Here is a 20,631-nt window from a genome sequence, read left to right as displayed (position 1 = left end):
TAAATAATTATCCAAACTGCCTTTGTTATAAAAATCAGAGAAAAGAGGAACAACAGAAATAGTTTAAACATTTGCCAACACTTCTCATTACAATGATAGTAAGACTTTAATTAATTATAGAGGCAATTGGGATAGAATAGGACATTGAGGAAATAGCGTTAATCTGAGGAAGACTGGGAGTGAGCCCAGAGTTTCCAAAATGCCTCCTTTTAATAAAAACAATGGAAACAACTGTTTTTAGTAAAAGCAATGTGGTTAATATTTATTAACCCCAACATTACTGTAGCTATTCTGAATGGATTATCTCCTTTTTTTTAAACTTTTATTTTAAGTTCAGGGTACATATGCAGGTTTGTTACATAGGGTGTACTTATGTCATGGGGGTTTTTTGCACAGATTGTTTCATCATCCAGGTGTTAAGCCTAGTACTCATTAGTTATTTCTCCCGATCTTCCTCCCCGACCCTCTACCCTCCAAAAGTCCCCAGTGTATGGTGTTTCCCTCTATGTGTCCGTGTGTTCTCAACATTTAGCTTCCACTTATAAGTGAGAACATGCTGTATTTGTTTTCTCTTCCTGTGTTAGTTTGCTAAGGATAATGGCCTCTAGCTCTATCCATGTCCCTGCAGAAGACATGTTCTCAGTTTTTTTTTTTTTTTTTTTTTTTGAGATGGAGTTTAGCTCTTGTTCCCTAGACTGGAGTGCAATGGCATGATCTCGGCTCACCACAACCTCCACCTCCCGGGTTCAAACAATTCTCCTGCCTCAGCCTTACGAGTAGCTGGGATAACAGGCATGCGCCACCACGCCTGGCTAACTTTGTATTTTTAGTAGCGATGGGGTGTTTCTACGTGTTGGTCAGCCTGGTCTCGAACTCCTGACCTCAGATGATCTGCCCACCTCGGCCTCCCAAAATGCTGGGATTACAGGCCTGAGCCACTGCTCTTGGCCCTTAGTTTTTTTTTTTTGTTGTTGTTTGTTTGTTTATTTATTTTCTTTTTAATGACTGCATAGTATTCCATGGTGTATATGTACCACATTCTCTTTATCCAGTGTATCATTACTGATGGGCATTTAGGTTGATTTCATGTTCTTATTATTGTGAGTAGTGCTGCAATGAACATGCACATACGTGTGTTTTTATAATAGAAATATTTATATTCCTTTGAGTATATACCCAGTAATGGGATTGCTGGGTCAAACAATATACAACAGGTATTTTTTTAGCCACATTTTATAGGAAAAGCAAACTGACACAAAATTGCAAAGTATGTACTAAGTTCATGCAGCTAGCAAGTGATTTGTAGAAGATATCTGGAAAGGATATTTGATTCAGATTTTTATATTTCTAAATTGACATTCATGGCTATGGCAACAAAAATTCATAGATTCAGCCTCAAAGAATTACTTAAATTCTTCACTATTTTTCCCAGGTGTTGTTCACTGCCTAACTCCTTCAGTAATAGTTCTAGCTTAGCCTTGAGTGAGTGAGCGTAAAGAGGCATTATCATCCATGAAATTACAGAAGATAACACTCAGTTATATATCAATATAATATAGATATTGGTGGTCCTCGGAATAATAGCTACAAAATAAGTTGCATTTGGAGATATGGATGGATTAATGTGTAGTTGGCCTACTGTTCACCAACTATTTTAAGATCAAAAAGGAAAACTTTTGGCATTTTTTTAAAAAAAGACTGATGACATCCTTCCCAACATTTGTTGCAGATCTGACTTCTAGCTCTGACAGCATTACCCATTCTAGAAGCATCTCTACGGTGACAGTTTAACCACATGAGGGCTTTTCCATTGCAGGAATCCGATGGTGGGGATTTACGTAGGGAGTCTGTTCCACTTAGAGCTTAATTAACCCCATGGTGCCCATGGGGCCAAACACTGTCTGCCCTATTTCATACTTTCATTTTTCTTTGTGATCTCATGAAATTTTCTTTATCTGGCTTGCCACAAAAGTTGAATTGAAACGTATCTAGATAAGAGATGCTTGTGGTATAGAAATTTAGGTTGCTGATACTGACTGGGAAACTTATCTTAAACAAATTGATTGATAAAGATAGTTGTTCATCTTATTATCATAATAGATAAAATATTTCTATTGTATATGTATATAAATGTATGTATGACAAATAGATACATTTGTTTCATTATAAAGGAAGGCAGCTTGTTTCATTATAAAGGTAAAGACATTTTGGAAAGGAAAGCCTTTGTTCAATTTTTTTGTGAAAATAAATATTATTAAAATTTTAAAAGTACATTGTAATAATTTTAAAGATAGAAAGCATAGTTATAGTTGATTTAAACCAGAATTTTCTGTGTCTCCCTCTTTCTGTTCAGTTAGTAGCAGCAAAATCTGAATGGCAAGGATGGAATGACGCCTCGAAGTAGTAGCAGCTGGGGCTGTGTTGAGTGCCATAGGCTGCCTTGTTGGTAGTTTCCAAATTACTTCTAGGTCTGTCTCTGCTGGTACAATACTGAAGCATTGTTCTTCTTTAGAAAACTCTGCTCAAGATGTCTCCTGGGATTTTATTTTTTATTTTTATTTTTGTAGATTTAAAGAACAGTATCCTTCTTTGGAAACATGCAATGTTTTTAGAATCCTGTGATATTCTACTGTAAGACATAAGCCAACAGTTTATACATCCCTATCCAGGAAGTTGAATAATAAGTAATCCTGGGGATTTAAACCTCTATTTTAAACCTTTGTAAGGACACTTTTATTTCTTCAGAAAAAGCCAGCATCATCTGAGCTTCTACTCACTTCAAAAAGAGTCCTATACTAGTGTTTAAAAAATCAACAAATGCAGCAGTAAAGACAAGTATTTAGATTCAGTGAATTTATTTCTTTTTGAAATAACTTTTGTACAAAATATATAGGTAATATTTTTATTTTCAAAATGCATCTTTTGATTCGATTAAGGAAAAGAGAAAAGATAATATGGTTCTCTTTTTTCCCCAACTCTAGGTTAAAAGACTAATTAGTAAAATTGATAATGTATGGACAGTGTGGGAGAATAAATACATAATCAAATTAGTGCTTAGTAATTATTTGTCATTTCATACATTTTATTTTGTTTATACCACACTACGATAAAGAAGAAATTATAAATCCTATTTTATGTACAGAGAAACAGACTTTAGAGACTTGACTGGTCATTTTTAGTATGTTAAATTTCATCTCTTCATTAGCTGCTATACTTTGCAAGCTTAAGTCATAAAGCTCTTTATTGAAATAATGCATGTTATCACCACTGAAATTTTTCTTAAAAGAAAGTATGCACAGCATACACATGTGCACATACACACACATACACGATCTATGGAAGATATAAAAAGTACAATTGTTGAAAGATATATGGAAGTAAATTATCAATTTACCAATTGATTACAGCTTAGTTCAACTTAAATTGCTCTGTAAAGGGAAAAAAGCATCTATTAATAAGATTTATTTCAGATCCATGTAAGCTTGAAAGAATCAAATCTCTCTGAGCATTTCATTAGGGTTTCTGCTGTCTTCCACCTTCCCAACCACCATTCATTGACTGGCTTAACTCTCAACCACAAAGGGGGAGTTTGAACAGACCCAGGAGTTTTCTGTGGGAATTTGTGTATCTGTGAGAAACAGTACTTGACTTCATATTTACTAAACCTGAATCTGAAAAATCCTTTTTCTACATAGCATGGATGCTTCTCAGTATCTCTAGGTAGTTAAACCCTAAGGGTATTTTTACAGTAACACAGTGGAACCAGAAACAATGTAAACCTTGAATTTTGCACAGGAAAGCAAAGGGCTAAGGAGCAGAATGACACCTACATTGTATACTTCTCCAGTGAATCTCTGTATCGATTATTTTGCCAGATACAGAAAATAACACACTTAGTGCCTATGAAATTTTTGACAAATTCTGGTGTCACCGTTATGGGATAGTTCTGAAAGCCCCCAGAAAGTCAGTCACTTTAAATAGTCCCCTTCTATCAGCATATTGTGAATTTCATAGTCATAAATCATTGTTGTCAATGTAGGGAAAGTCAAGCAGTGAGACATGAAATGTGGTTTTTCCATGAGGGGTGTGTGTGTGTGTGTGTGTGTGTGTGTGTGTGTGTGTATATAATATTTGAGATTTTTAAGACACAGCGAAATGGACTAAAAATTTGATCCATTGAAAACTGATGAAAATTGAAGATGATTGAATCTTCAGGTAACATTTCCAAAGGTGTTTGTGGATGTATCAGAATTCCAGATTTCTGGAGGGAGGAGGCACACATTGAAACACAAAGAAGGAAAGTATACAAAAACAAATTCATACATACATTAAAAATTCATTGATGGTGCTCAAAGGAGGAAAAGGTAGAAATATTTGTTTATTCCAAAAACTAAATACATTCATGGTTCATAATAGATCATAACAAACTAAAATTTGGCATTTATCTTCCATTTTAGAAACCTAAAATAAAAAACTATACTCTTTTACATTTGCCTCAACATCTCTCTGAAGATTTGGAAATCCAGGTGCTTCTGCTTTCTGTACCACTTTTCTTTACGCCTATTAAAATTCCAATTTTGCTTTGAGAGAAAGAAGAATGATTCTGCTTCTCAGAATATTTAGCTAGCTATGTGATGCAGAGGCAATTTTCAGATTTATATTCTTATCACTGCTTCTGTAAGCTCAATTATTTTAACAAGGTCTTTCCAGTTTCCCCTAATGTTTTTCATAACTACCTTGAACTTACATTTAAATCAAAACTCATTTTTGAAATAACTCATTTCTCCTAGACTTTTGAAGCTTTCAGCATCACATGTGGATGAAGTTACTGTTTCTATGTGTAAAAGTTTGGTGTAAATGTTTCCTTTTTATTCTAATGGATTTATTAAGGGTTAGCCAAAGCCACTCATGTAAATTTTAGGTTTGCATTTTTATTAGTTTATTTTCAAATATGTTGACACATTGGCCACTTATTCTGATTACAATGAAAAAAGACTAAACTAAGCCTTTAAAACAGGTGTACTAGAGGTATCCATGTGTCCATTTTTTCATTTGACCAAGAATGGCATCTTTTTTTGTTGTACTGAATTATAGTATTTTATGTTCAGGATTTAAAAAATCAGATTGTGACATCCTAATTGTAAATAATTTTTTTTCTTTTCTTTCCCCTTTCCCTTGCCTTCCCTTCCCTTCCCTTCCCTTCCCTCCCCTCCCCTCCCCTCCCCTCCCCTCCCTCCCCCCCCCCTCCCCTCCCCTCCCCCTTCCCTTCCCTTCCCTCCCTTCCCTTCCCGAGTGCTGGGATTACAGGTGTGAGCTACCACTCTGGGACCTAATTGCAGATAATTTTTATGAATCATTTATATATTCAATGCTTTATTGAACAGAAGTGTATATATATATATCTCAAACTTTTTCAATAAACTGTTAGGAATATTTTGATTTGCTTTATTATGAATTGTAAATGTTCTGAAAAAACGTGAAAATGATGGCATCAGATTCTCTAACATATGCATTAATTGTAAATTAGGTAATTTTTGTATTAATGTTTCATTAACCTTTACAGTATTTCAACCACTATGTTTATATATCATACCTAACTCATGGCAATTGTGTCTTTAATTATTACATTTTTCTCCAAAAAAGGAATGCATTATACTTTTTATGTATTCAGCTATGCATAGTGTGAATTATGTATCATTTACCAACAACATCTCATTCTAATTAAAAGTACCTATTTACATTATTTAGCTCTAATATATCTTATTAGTTATAAGTTACCCAAAATTTAAGGATAGGTTTAGAATACTGCAAAGTGCAACAAATTGGTTTTCATCCTTATACTTCATCCCCATTTGATTTGTGTGACTCTATGATATGGCTGAGATTACAGTATATGGCTTCAGAAATTAAATTGTCTTTAGAGATTATTGCTACTGTGCTTGTGTAATTAAGTGTTCTCATTACTGTCTATAAAGCCGTAAAACTCCACAGTTTTATGGGAAGAATATAAAGCCAATGATTTCAAATCAATCAGTTGGAGAGAATTCTGAGATGTTCCAAGAATTCGTTTTGTGAAAAACTTTAAGATACACAAATCTTCCTGCAGTCAGCCTAGATGGATAAAGTAGTAAAGGCTCTGCCATATTAATTAAACAGCATTGACTAAGCACCTGCTGTGCGTTTGCCACCATGTTCTCTAAGGTGTGAGGGTTGATGTCAGAGATACCAGAGAGTTATGAAATGTTAGATTTGAAAAGAATTTTAGAGAAAATCTTGGCTAATTTTTCTTTTTTATTGCTGAGACCTGGAAAATGCAAATGGCTTCAGTTCTCACATCTAAAATTAGTATCAACACTAGAATTAGAATGCACAAGAGAAAACAAAATTATATTGAGTGGACCTAAGAGTCAGAGTGAGTGTTGGGTTGACTAGAGATAGTAAAGTGTAAACTGTACAAATTACATAGTGATGCCATAGGAAGCAAAGTCAAAGAATGACTACATATAAAATTTGATTTTTATCACTAAGTCTAGATCATAATCCTAGGCTCTTTCAGAAATAATGTCGAATACACTCATTGATTCTATATGAAAGATGAATAGCATTCTTTGTGAATTGGGGCACTCATAATGACCAAAACTGTGCTGAATCAATTAATACTTTTATAATACTTTAAATTTAATAAATTATAACGTCATTCACAACACTTATGTATTTTGTAATGTATTTATTTGCTTTGATAGCTTTGTTACTTGTTCATATGGCCTGGAAAATTCCTTGAAATAACTCGATGGTGTTCTAAATCCAGAGATTGAGAACAAAATAAAAGCTGATGAGAAAGTTTTTCTTCAGTGGTGTATTTAACATTTTAGTGCTTCAGGATTAACTTCCTGGTCTCATATTATGAAGAAATACCAGGAAGGAAATACTTTTTACTAATATAAACAAATAAAGTTCATATTGAATACTAGCATATCAGATTCTAGAGATGGCTTTTCACATGTTTGTACTGATCTTTGGAACAATGCATTAAACATTTAGAAACAAATAGAACATCATTCACATGTTGGGTGAATAGGAAGATTAAACATAGCAATAGGAAGATTAAACAAACTAACCTTATGGTAAGCTTCAAATATTGTAAAGATGATTTGTAGTTTAAAATATTCACCTATAATTTTTTACTATTATCATCACTACAATTCAACAGATTCGCTCAGTTTTCCTTTCACCTGTTACTTCTCACTCCTCTCCTTCCCTCTCATAGTTTTACTACATGGAAGCATCAGAGCATTTAATTTTATATTTTCTGAGCTATGTTTCCTTCCCATTAAGCTAGTTAATAGAGATGACTCTATTATCTTTCTTCCTTAATGAACTATAAGTTTGCTGTTTGGTTTTTTTCTTATTTCCTCTAAGGCCCTAAAATAATCTCAGGCATCCCTCCAAAATCATTGTGGAGTAACAAGGGCATAGCTATAGAGGTACTTTTTTATTTTTAATATACAAGTTGTAGAAAAGAATTACACATTTTTAAACAAACAAACAAACAAAAGCCCAAAATGGGACACATACCTTGCATTCACTCTTCCATCACATATACTTTCTATATTAGAACAGACATTCTTATTAACATTAGACACAGGCTCTGGGCATTCAAATTTCTTCATACAGTAGATAATCTTTTAGAAATATTGGTTATCAAAAGGAAGGAGAATTGGATACAGTGACATGGAAGCAAGTTCTTTTTCTGCTTCTAAAGGCAGGTCAAAATAAATAACGCTCTTGCTCGTATATCTAAAACGTACCATGTTTTTATCTCTTCTTGATTTAAGTCATTGAACAACACAGTGATTTCAAACATTTCAGAATCATTTCAAAAATATTATCGAGGTAATTAGATAGCCAAGAAAATAAGTTGTGTCAAGAGACTAAAGATATAATTCAATGTAATTATAGTATTTTTTCATTGTCTTACTTAATATAAACATTTTGCCCTCCAATTAACAAGTAGAAGCCATATAATCAATATTATATTTTATGTTTTAATTCTATATATTCCAATTAGTATCATGCTACTTTGAAAGCAATGTAACTTTTTGTTTTTTGTTTATCTTTAACATGCAGAGTTCAGTTGGTTAGCATTGAATGTTAGAGTACATATATTAGTTTAGGCCTGTGAAAATGCAGAAGTGCAAGACTGTTATTAATCTGAAATTAAAATGTATTGAGTCATTCAGTCTACCTGAGTGATCCTGTTTCACCTTGTGCTTGTCAGTCAGTACCACTTGTACAATAACAAACATTGAAAAAAACTTGAATTGGGAGCATGTGCCAGACACTGGAGATACACAGAAATTGAGTAGGGAAGACAGGCACATAATATAGTAATATAAGTATAATAATGGATTATATAGAAGTACAGAGGTGTTACAAAACAAGTTATTATATCTGCAAAGGAGAGTTAAGGAAAGATTAACTTCCAGAAGAAGTGTTACTTTAGCCTAGTACAATGGATGTGACTCTACTGTTGTCTAAGATTGGAATGGGCACCCAGAGACTAGCAGATGTGAAACCTGTAAGTGTGAGAATTTGGTATGTCTAAGGAATGGTAAGTGATTCAGTGTGTGTGAAGCTTACACTGCAACCAGGGTGAAGAGATATAGGCGGCAAATTAGGGAAAAGGCCTTTCCAGGCTACAAAAGGACTTTCACTTTATCCTGTCAAAGACAGGGGATCACTAAGAAATTTCAAGACAAGGAATAACAATGTAGCTGCACTTTGGAAAATTGATTGAAGTAGGGTTGACATTGAAAGCAGAAAAGCCAATTAAAAGTTTATTGTAGTGGTTTCAAAGGAATAAAATGAGAGTGAAGATGTAGTAAAGAAGAGAGATACTTTTAGAAAGCAAAAGCAAAGAACTAAGAGTCTAAGTGGAAATAGGAGTTAGAGGAAAGGAGGTGATTGCTCTGTCGCTAACCTGGCTGATAGAGTCGGGTAGAGTCGGGTAGAACCCTTAATCAAAATATAAAAATGCAGGAAGAGCAAGTTTATTGGAGAAGGTAAGTTCATTGGGGGTATATTAAGGTTAAAGTGTCTGTGGAAATGTAAGCTTCCTGTAAGGAAATATGAATGAGTGAAGAATTTTTCAGTGGGCTTTTGTTTCCAAGCTTAGAATCTAGGTCAGAAGTGAGTGTTTGACAGTGCTCAATTCATAATACCTTCCCAGCATTAAATACTAACCTTTTTTTCATGTATGTGTGCATTTGTAAATTAATCCATTCAAGATAATTTTGTAGATTTTTGCTATGTAGGCACTGTATATCTATCAGTAAAGAATACAGCCTCAGCCGTCTACTATTTTAATTTAGTAGGAAATACCAAGAAGTAAACTAATAATCATAATAATGTGTGATGAGTTCAGATTTACATTCTCATATGTAGTTACATCTATATTTGTTTTTTTCTGTTTTCATCTTTGGATTTTGTTTTGTTTTTGTGTTGTTATGTTGCTCAGGCAGGTCTTGAACTCCTGACCTTAAGCAGTCCTTCTGCCTCAGCCTCCCAAAGCTTCAGTATTACAGGCATGAGCCACTGCTCCTGGCCTAGGGTTATTTATTTGTTAGAAAGTTACTGATTTCTAGCATAAGTTATCTAAGGGCTTAATATGTTTGGATATCAATATGCTTTATTTAAAAATTTATTGTCCACTTCTTATATTTGAATATTACTTGTTTTTCTTGTTATTGAAACTACAAAAATGTGTTTATACTTTTAAAATATCTCATATTAGAGATTACAAAGGTGAAAGTACATTGCATTGTGCCTAACATGGAATATACACACAAGCAACACTTTTTTCTTCCATTTATTAACTTTGCTCTGGAGTCCTTTTCTTTACACATACTGCCTAATGTTCTTTTTATGTCCAACATGCTTATTTTTCCATATTTCATGATTAAGCCTTTTATAAAAGAAACCAAATTTTGGGTATCTTTCTCTCCTCACCAACCTAATCACAGTTAATCATTTCTCAGTAAGTATTTGTTGAATACTCAGATTATAACATTCAGAAGATGCTAAATTACATAAAATATGTTCCAAGTGTAGTATGGAACCTCAGAGAAGATGATGTTAATATTAATGAGAAAATATGAGTAGGAAATTCCCACAGAAATAACTACAAAAAATTATAAGGATATTGCAAGCAGAGAGAACAAGTTAATGATTCATAGGCATTAAATTATGTGTATTAAAAACAAAGTAAAAAATCACAAATACCTTTAAATTTAGAAAATAAAACATCAAGTAAATTAAATATTTATATTGCAGTGAAAAAACTTTTTTTTAAAAAAAAGCATAATTAAAATCGATGGAGGAAAAAAGATGTTCTAGTTCGTAGTACTTTTCTATGTCAAATATAAGCTACTTGGATTCAATAGGCATATAACATTTAGAAATATAAAGTAAATCAACAGCCACTTGTTCTATATTACTTTGCAGATGGCAAAACTGAGACTCACGAATATAAATTCCTTCACATAAGTAGCACATCCTCAGTGACAGGATAAAAACAAAACCCAACTCCCTTTCTTTGTCTACTGCTCTTTCTGCTACACATCATTGGCAGGTATAGCATACGTTAAAGTTTATAGTATTTTAAGGAATACAGCTCATAAAGCAAACAATTATTTCTAGTCATTTCTAATGTAACTTATGGTTGTGATTCTACAATTTTGCATAGGTTGCATAATGAGATGTTATGCATATTTCAGATTTTTTTTCATTTACGAAGGAAATATTTATTTTAATTTTGTCACTGGCATCGTCTAACATTTAAAAAATCTCCATATCCTGTTCTCTGGGTGTTAACTCTCGTTTAAGAATGAAAGATGGCACTCTGTGTTAGCTAGTTGTTAGCATTTCCTATGTCTTGAGTAAAACTCAGTAGCTTTATCTTTTGATAACAGAAAATCTGTTTGAATAAATCGTGTTTAAGGGTTAGATCAATCAATCTTGGCTTTTTATCTAGTGCCATTAAATTGAAAATTTTAAGTTAGATTTTAGATATTACTAAAATGAATGCTTTACTTGTAATTTTCTGATTTGTCATATAAAATAAATAGTTTTAAAATAAAGCCATTGATGAGCACAGTGATGTTTTGTTTTGTTTTTTACTTTAAGTTCAGGGATACATGTGCAAAACGAGCAGGTTTTTTACATAGGTATACATGTGCTATGGTGGTTTGCTGCACCTATCAACCCATCATCTAGGTTTCAAGCCCCATATGCATTAGATATTTGTCCTAATACTCTCCCTCCCCTTACCTCCCACCCCTAACAGACCCTGGTGTGTGATTTTCTCCTCCCTGTGCCCTGTGTTCTCATTATTCAATTCCCACTTATGAGTGAGAACATGCGGTGTTTGGTTTTCTGTTCCTGTGTTTGGATCAGCACAAGAGTTTTAATTAATGGGTGAAAATAATAACTTGGAAGTAAAACTGATAGTATTTTAAAAATAGAGCCAGCCATTTGAAAAAAGTGTTGGTTTCAGGTGAGATTGCTGGAGTTTCTGATCACTGAGGTGGCATTGATGTGTACTGCTATGTAGAGTCAAACTTTGGTCCTAAAGGAACCCTGTATTCACAGCAGGAGAAGAAAGCTGACATCAAAGGGAAAGCAGGAGAATAATAGTTCAATTACCAGTGAAATTAGATACACTGGTTTTCAAAGTTTTTCTTAATTGTACAAATTGATTTTTTAAAGACATGAGCTTGATAAATGACGTGGTTGGGCTCACATAAACACTTATAAATGAAAGTATCTTTGGGACCATTTTGTTTTCTTAAGTTAATGTATTATTAAAATATCATTGTATGGAAATGTAAATACTTATATTGAGTAAATATAGAGCCATTTATATATTAAATATGCACTTGATTGGGGAGGACTAATGAAGAATGTACCTATGCAGATGCTGCCTACTCTTCTTCTGGGCTGCCTAGAAAGAGCATTCTGATAAATTCAATATAACCTTTTTAATCCAGTTTATTAATAAATGTTTAATTTATGACAGAGTGGAGTAGAGAAATGACACTCATTTTAACTTTGTTCATTGACAGCTGATAAACAAAGAGGCAGAAATTTCTGGCTTAATTCCAAAAGAAAAGAAAAGCGATTACAATGATATGCATAATAATCTATTTTTAAGTGACTTTTTCAGTTACAACAATATGCGTAGGTGTGCATAAACATTCATGCATATTTATAAAGTAAAATCAAGACTAATTGGTAGTTCATTGTTGAAGGGAAAATATATTCTATCTTGTCTTCAAAATAAAGAATTAGAAGAACACTTCAAGAAAGTCGTGCAGATAATTATATTCAGATTATATGAGAATATGGTTATAAAATAATTTATTAAAATAAGTATTAATTTTTCTTACATGTTCTGCAAATATGTATGGAAATACAAATATTTGTATTTTTTTGTCTTTATCTTTTGTCTTGCCCACAGAAAAGTAAACTGCAGGAAAGCAGCAATATGATCTGCCTTGTTTACAGCAGCATAACCTTTACTTCTAACAGTGCCTAGACCTTGGTGGGCATTTAGTAAGCACTGATAGGTGAATGAATGATGTACTGAACTATCTATATAGTGCAGAACAAAACAAATGTGATCTGTTGCCTTTGTGTCTAATAGATGTGGTAGGGCTAGGATTTAAAAAATCAAATACTTATATCAATAAATATTTATTTACAATTGTTACGTGATATGAGGAAAAATGCCATTCTTTTTTTAGATTTGAATGTTACTTTCTGTTGACAGTAAATCTCTCTTACATGTAATAAACTATGCAATCTACAAAGCTTACTACATTACTTTAGGATCAAAAAGAGAAAAGATTTTAAACATGGAGTCTATTTTCTGGCAATTTACATTCTAGAAATAAAAGTGTGAGTTTGAGTATGGTTACCCATGGTGACCTATTAGCATAAAAGGTCTTTAGAGACTGTAGATGGTATAACACAGGATGTACATTAAACCTTTGGATGGTAGATGTGCCAACATAAGTTTTCACACACAAACTTAGGAGGAAACTTAATTATTACTAAATTCAGAATGTGTTTGTAAATGTTTTTGTCTCCACATTTATCTAAAACATTACTTAATAGAGACCAGTTAACATTTCAAATTCCACCTCCTTCCTACCTATATGAAAAGTGATTCTCTCAAAACTGTAAATAGGAGGATTCCTTATTTCAATACTATAGACAAAACCTTGCTAGAACCAATCCTGAATTGCAGCAACTAAAGAAATTTATGAATTAATAACACTATAGGAAATAATCAATTCTAATATGAGGTGCATAATATGCTATTTGACACATTTATAGCCTTCCTTGTATTTATTCAACTCTGTTTCATCAGGAAGGGATGGAAAATATGCAAACTCAGATCTTTGAAAGGAAGTACATTATAGTGCATATTGTCTAATCACTCTCACTGCAGAAGTTGCCTTCTTTTAGAACTTTTAAATATAACCTTCTTTTAAAAAGCAAACTTGGTTAAAAGTTCTTGGGATTTATTTTTTAACTGAATTACATGTAAAACTTTTTGAAAATATTTATTCTGTAAGATGTTCCATGTCCTCCTGAGACTTTTCTTTCTTGGTTGAGTTTGAGAACATGCCATAGCAACTGTGTCCCTAAAACTACAGATTCAATATTGTCTCAGATCACAGTGAGCACCTACCAAGCTCTACAGCACATAATCACCTATGGAGAACTTGATCTTGATTTCTCTCAATTGCTTCCTGTCATTATTCTGCCTGCTACAGCCCTTGTATTTCATGATACAATGTCATGGTATTCCCAGCTGAACCTGGTGGTGGTCTTGTTCAATAGCTCAGTCTTTATTGATAGAGTTTCCATTGCTTAGTTCCTTACAGAGCTCTTATGAGGTGTTGTTATTGAAAGAATTCCACAGTGTTTAGGTAGGCAAATTCATTAGTAATTTTTTACTTGATACTTGATAGTATTTATTGAATATTAACTTTGTGCTAGGCTCTGTGAATTGTCTGATCTAGTTTTTAGAAAAACACAATTGGAGTTAGCATAAAAGGTCTTTAGAGATTATATTTTATTATCTTTATTTTATAGATGAGGATCCTGGCAGTTACAGAGTTAAAGTAACTTTCCAACGGCCATTCAGCTAGTAAATATCAAAGTTGGCAGTTTAACCAGGATAGTCTGTTTCCCATGTAGGCATGCTTAAGGTCTATACTATGAATAGATGATGATGATGTGTTACAAACTCAAGAGAAAACATTTTATCTTAAATAATGAATAAGTGAGTGAATTAGTACATAAAATGTATCTTAACACCAAAGAAACGGAGGAAAAAATTATCAAAATATGGTGACAAATTTCTCATCTACAGGTAGCTTATCTTTTATTTTTACATTTTCTTCTTCAAAATAGGGAAATCATTTTCTGAGCTTATGTATGAGAAACATAGATTTTAAATATACATTAGAAATTGTCTTAGTTATGTGTTCTTGATTGAGTAAATTATGCAAGTTAGCAGATGATATTTCAATAAACATTTATTTAATAATGGTGAAACTCAGCTTTCAGTATTATTTACCGAATCATGTTTTTATCTCTCTAAAGTCATTTGGGAAATACCATAAAAATACCTTGCTATAAATTGTTCAATTGGTTACTTATTTGCCCGGTCTTAATTCGGTTTTAAATCCCCTTAATCTAGATAATGGGCAGCTACTGCAATCTACTGTCATGGAAATAAAATAACATTTTGTGGAAAGATACAACTGAAAGATAATTAAAATATAACTATCTTAGTATTTTTATTTACTTTATTTTATTTTGAGATGAAAGTTCACTCTTGTTGCCCAGGCTGGAGTGCAATGGCATAATCTTGGCTCACTGCAACCTCTGCCTCCTGGATTCAAGTGATTCTCCTACCTCATAGCCTCCTGAGTAGCTGGGATTACAGGCGCCCACCACCATGCCCAGCTAATTTTTTGTATTTTTAGTAGAGACAGGGTTTTACCATGTTGGCCAGGCTGGTCTCAAACTCCTGACCTCAAGTAATCCACCCCCCTTAAGCCTCCCAATGTGTAGCTTAGTATTTTTTTATACCCACTTATACCTTCTGAATCAGGACCTTAATATGAATTTTCCTTGCCACCTGAAAATTAAGTTAAATCTCGCAAGTGTTTATTCTGATGCTATTTTTATTAAAACGATGTATTTAATAAATTTTGAAGGAAAAGAACTGTTGCTTTTCCTAGTTGAAAATTGAGGAATTTTGTTCTATAAAATGAGGGCTAATATGTCTTTTTCTGGTCATTTTGTCTTTTCTGAACTGACACTTGCTTTCTCAAGATTTTTTGACGAGGGAACTATTCTTAGCTCCAGAATTTACAGTGATTTGATAAAATTCTTTCAAACTACACTTAAACTGGATATTTTAGGTACCAAATAGTTGAGTTAGTCTAGGCAGTGAAGGAAGTACTTTCTGCTGTTATCCATATGATTAAGAGTTTTAAAGAGTGCAGTGAATTTCTGAATTTAGACAAATGTGGTGAATGCTTGCTGATTGTGCTGCAAATTTGTCCAGGACTCATGTTGTTTAATTATTCATGACTTTAAAAGTAGCATACATTACAATTTTGCATCTGTAGATTATTAATAGAATGCTCTTTTAATGGGATGTTCACCACTGAGAAGTATTTGTCATTTGTTAGTTTGCTTTGTTTTGCTATAAATAAAAAAAGATCTATAGAGGATGTATAGAGTAATCAATCCACTGTCTAGATTGACACTACCTGGGTTGAAAACTCAGCTCCCCATTCACTAGATATATGAACCTTAGGTAAGCTTCTTAAACTTTTTATCTGTCAGTTTCTTCCTCTCTAAAATGAAGGTAATAAAATACCTACTGTAAGTGAATGTTGTGAGGAAAAAAAAAAAAATGAACTAATCTATCTTAAATACTCAAGTGACAAGCATATAATTAAAAAAATAGACTGGGTGTGGTGGCTCACGCCTGTAATCCCAGCACTTTGGCAGATTGAAGCAGGTGGATCACCTGAGGTCAGGAGTTCGAGACCAGCCTACCCAACATGGCAAAACCCTATCTCTACTAAAAATACAAAAAATTAGATGGGCACAGTGGTGGGCACCTGTAATCCTGCTACTTGGGAGGCTGAGGTAGGAGAATCGCTTGAACCTGGGAGATGGAGGTTTCAGTGAGCCGAGGTTGCACCACTGCACTCCAGCATGGATGACAAGAGCAAAACTCCATCTTAAAAAAAAAAAAAAAAAAAGAAACATTAGCTAACATTACTCTTCTCAATATAGTCCTTTTCATCAAACTCAAAGCAAAAGCTTCAGAAATAAGAAAAAAGCACCAGAAACTGTGGTACTCATATTCATTTTTCTATCAAAGGCAATGGATGGGTACCATTTTAGAATGAAAAATTATAGAATAATCTTGCAGGTACAGAGCAATTAATATATGTAGATGTTTGGATATTTTATTATTTTTAATGCCACTGTTCCTAAAAATGCATGATGCTTTCAAGACCTCAGTAAGGATTTTAAAAATACAAACTATCAATGTTGTTAGCTATGTAAGATCCACAAAAATATCTAAATGAAATTGAAATGAGGAAGAAAAATTTCTTACTGAAGATTGAAATAAAAAGAAAATGAAGTGGAAAGTGTTTTAAGGAAAATAGTTTTTGTGTGATTCTTTGTTCTTTCTTAATCATTGTGTGAGGTTTCAAAACAATATTATTTTCTTAGGTTTTGACATATTACGTTCTTAATCACTCATAATAGTATAAAACATTTGGGGATATAATGTTTTTCCAAACTTAATATTTTAACCATATGTTCCATTCCTTTTTCACTCTCATAATTAGAAAGATAGTCATTTTGCCCAGAACTTAATTAAAAGAAAGAAAAGTAAAGATAGTCATTTTGAAGCAAATTAATACCTTTTCGTTAAAATTAATCATTTCTATGATTTTAATTTGTAACAGAAAATGATCAAGGTAAAGATCCTTTCCTTTTCCTTTCTTCCTTGTCCCTTTTTTTGAAAAACAAATTCTTTTTAATTTTAATGTTTGTACACTTTTACCTCAGTAGTTTTTAAAATTATTTTATCCTTATCCTGAGATCCCAGGGATGCATTTTAATTACAAAAAAAAAAAAGGAGAAAAGAAAAAGAATGAGAGAGAAAAAAGAACTTGTGCATGCATTGTATGTGAGTGAGGTATGAGAAAAGTAAATTTTGTTGGCATATACCATATTAGCAGAAATCATGAGATGATTGATTTTGTTTGTGTTAGTTTTCATAACCCCACCAGTAGTTGAAGAAATTAACAGTGATTATAAACTAATATTTATACTTATAATTTATCTTCTAGAACAATATATGAAAAGTTGTCATATTAAAGGAAAAACGTCATCATAATGAATTACCTTGTGGCTAACTTGAAATAAGTGAAAAACTCCAAAGAACTCTCAAAAATCACCCTGTCTTGGATGCTTATTGTGTCATATCCTAAGACTTTTAAATACCTTTATTTTATCCCATTATTTCTAGTCATAGGCTCCCCACTCTCCTTTTTTGTTTCTCTTTTAAGAAATTATTTGTATTTTATTCTCCTGTTCGACTTTCAACTTATTCACTCCACTATCACCACCTCTTTGGAGAAGGGGATATTGTAAAAGCCTTCTTCTACATCTTCCTCTTCCCTAGACTTTCAGTTGGCTTTAAAAATATCAGTGTCTGTCCTCCCCTGCAGCCTCATTCAATTGAAATTGATATCATTAATTATCTCCGATACCTATTGCAATGGCATTAGTAGAATGTAAGTTAAGCAAGTTAGCTTCTGAAGCAACTCTTGAATTCTTCTTACCAATTAAAATAATGATAACAATTATTACATCTTAAAAGACTAGAGAAAGGCAAATATACACTTGTGGAATCATTTAAAAATGTTCATAACTTTCAGTCTATTATCAATTCCTATTGCAGTATTTCCAAATGTGAGTACCAAGGCAATACACCATGTATATGTTATTCATATTTTAAAATCAGTGATACATTTACAAACCAAGTTTGGAAGGAATAATTATGTCAAGTAACAAAAAGTAGGTAGATGTGGTTGACATCTTTTAGAATGTTCTTTATTAAATGTACGAAACCCAAATGCAGTTAGCTTTTCATTTAATCAAGCAGTGTTTTTAGTATAAATGAATGGCTGTTGAAGCCTTTATAGCCTGCATGCTTTCTTAAATGCCTCACTGAATGTTTAGTACTCTGGCATTCCAATTTGGAGCTTTGTTTAAAGGAGCCTTTCATAAAAGTTTGGAAAGAAACCTGCTCTAGTGGACCATATGGGCTGCTGTACAAAAGAGAAATTATAAAAGCTCACTGTTACTTGATTGTTTAACATTTTTCTCTTTTTATAAAAACAAAAAATAGATTAATCAGTGACCTACTTTTGCTTATACAGCCCAGAGAGTCAACAATTTATATAAAGGTTTATATTTACTTTTTAACAAGTGAAAAGAGACCTAGACAAGCCTTTTAAATTAAGCAAACTCTTATCCAAGATGATAGACTTATTTAACACCTTCAAAATCATTTCACCTTACTTACAGTTTAAAATTATTTAGATCCATCTACCCATCCAGAGCTATTGTGAGTAGTCTTAAGAGTCTATGGTATCTTCTAGAATTTGTCTTCATGACATTCCATACAGCATTGTCTGATGATTGGAAGAATATGAGTCTGGAGAACAGAGATCTGGATCTCATTCTGTTTCAGTCTCTTAGTTATGTTATTTGGTGTGTTAAGAAAACTGAGGCTCAGCAGGAATGAGTTATTTATAAAGGGGGTTAAAGTTATTCCATATCTTCTTCATAGATTTATTGTAAGGAGCAAATGAAATATTGTTTTCAACTTTCAAAGGGCTTATAATACATGGGTTATCATACTAGACATTAATTGATGTAATTATGTTCAAATGAGTTTTTGTTACTTGGCCTCATCTCACCCAGCATTAGTTTCTCTTTACACTCAGGTTAGACATCTTGCAGATGGTTACTATCAATTATCAGAAGAAATAGAAGCTATAACATGGACAGATTCTAAGAAATTCAACTTCATTTGTTCAAAAGCAGCACAAACCTTACTCAAACCAACAAACCCTGTTTATGACAAAACATTTTTGGATTCTTGCCATAATGGCACAGTTCAAAGAGTAAGAAACATTCAATAAAAATTTGTGGAAATGATTTTAATATAGTTATATCCAGAATAGAATGTGCTGATTGCATAAAATTTGACACTCTAAAATTTATTGATTTTATTATTATTATACTTTTATTTTGATCAAAACAGATATTTTAGCCAGCCACTTCCATTCATAGCAGCACTTTGATTCTGGATTCAATAGAGTTATCTATTAGCATTCATCAAAATAAATTATGGTTGCCCAGTATTACATTGTGGCATGAGTTTGTAGATGATCTTTGAGGGCTAGTTTCCAAAATATTTTTCAAACATCTTTTGGCACTGTAGATCTTAACAATATGTAACTACATTTTTAAAAAAATGTATTTTAAAATGCTGTGTATATATAATCATTTTGATTTTATGTGAATACATTATAATTAGAATTTTGTATGCTGTAGTATAAAGGTAGAAACAGAAATTGGGTTATTGAGGTAATACCTTTGTTTATGGTCTTTAAGCCAGTTTTATTTTTGTTTTCTATTTCAATGGACAACTCTATAAGAGGAACATAAGAAAATCTGAGTGTGCTTAAAAAAGGTAAAAGGGGGTCTTGAATCCATGTCACATGAACTTTAAGAGGAGTAAAATAGCTATGGCTGTTTAACCTAAATAGAGTATTCAGCTATCAAATAGAAATGTTCGGATGTTTGGGTTGCCATTTTGAAGATGAATTTTCTTATGTACATATTAGAAAGGCTAGAACTAACACAACTCAATGGTGGTTACAGGGACATTCACGTCTCTTTAACAAAATAATAGATTTTCTAAAAATTTCAGTCTTATAACTTAGAATTCATTGCTTTATTTTTCTAATAATTCTCATTTATTTGGAATAGATCCTCTATGTTTCTGCAGTAATGTGTATGTCCTTACTAGAGTTGATAACTAACTGTCCCTGACTTGAAAGATACCTGTTTCAGTCACGGTCAGAAATAAAAATTACTTTCTCAGAACCTGCAGACAAACCACTTAGTAACACTCAGTTAAGCCATGTTTTCCATATACAGGTGTTTGTCCTAACAGTCTAGGCATTATAGTATGCCAAGGCTCCATGGAGGTCACATGGTTTTCAGTAGTGCCAAAGTAATATATATTTCACCTCATCTTAAAATTCTGGTAGGGTACTGGATTCAGCAATAGAAACAATTTATTTGCATCACCCTCAGGACCCACTGTGGTAAAATATAATAAGTCTTCTTAATATGTAAGCAATTCAGGCATAGGATTTAAATTGTATTACAGTAAACAGAAAAGTTAGCATTTTTTCCTTTTGCCAGTTCTTTCTT

General features: G+C 32.7%; 1 protein-coding gene across 1 annotated transcript in view; it reads left to right on the top strand.

Annotated features, from left to right (window-relative positions):
* KCND2 (potassium voltage-gated channel subfamily D member 2) overlaps positions 1-20,631 on the top strand; it is a 488,618-nt gene that overhangs the window by 39,512 nt on the left and 428,475 nt on the right. The gene's annotated exons all lie outside the window — the stretch shown is intronic.

The sequence above is a fragment of the Trachypithecus francoisi genome, unplaced genomic scaffold (assembly GCF_009764315.1).
Source record: "Trachypithecus francoisi isolate TF-2019V2 unplaced genomic scaffold, Tfra_2.0 Lachesis_group4, whole genome shotgun sequence".
Lineage (NCBI taxonomy): Eukaryota > Metazoa > Chordata > Mammalia > Primates > Cercopithecidae > Trachypithecus > Trachypithecus francoisi.
Note: the sequence above shows the minus strand (reverse complement) of the source record. Positions and strands in the feature narration are given on the sequence as shown.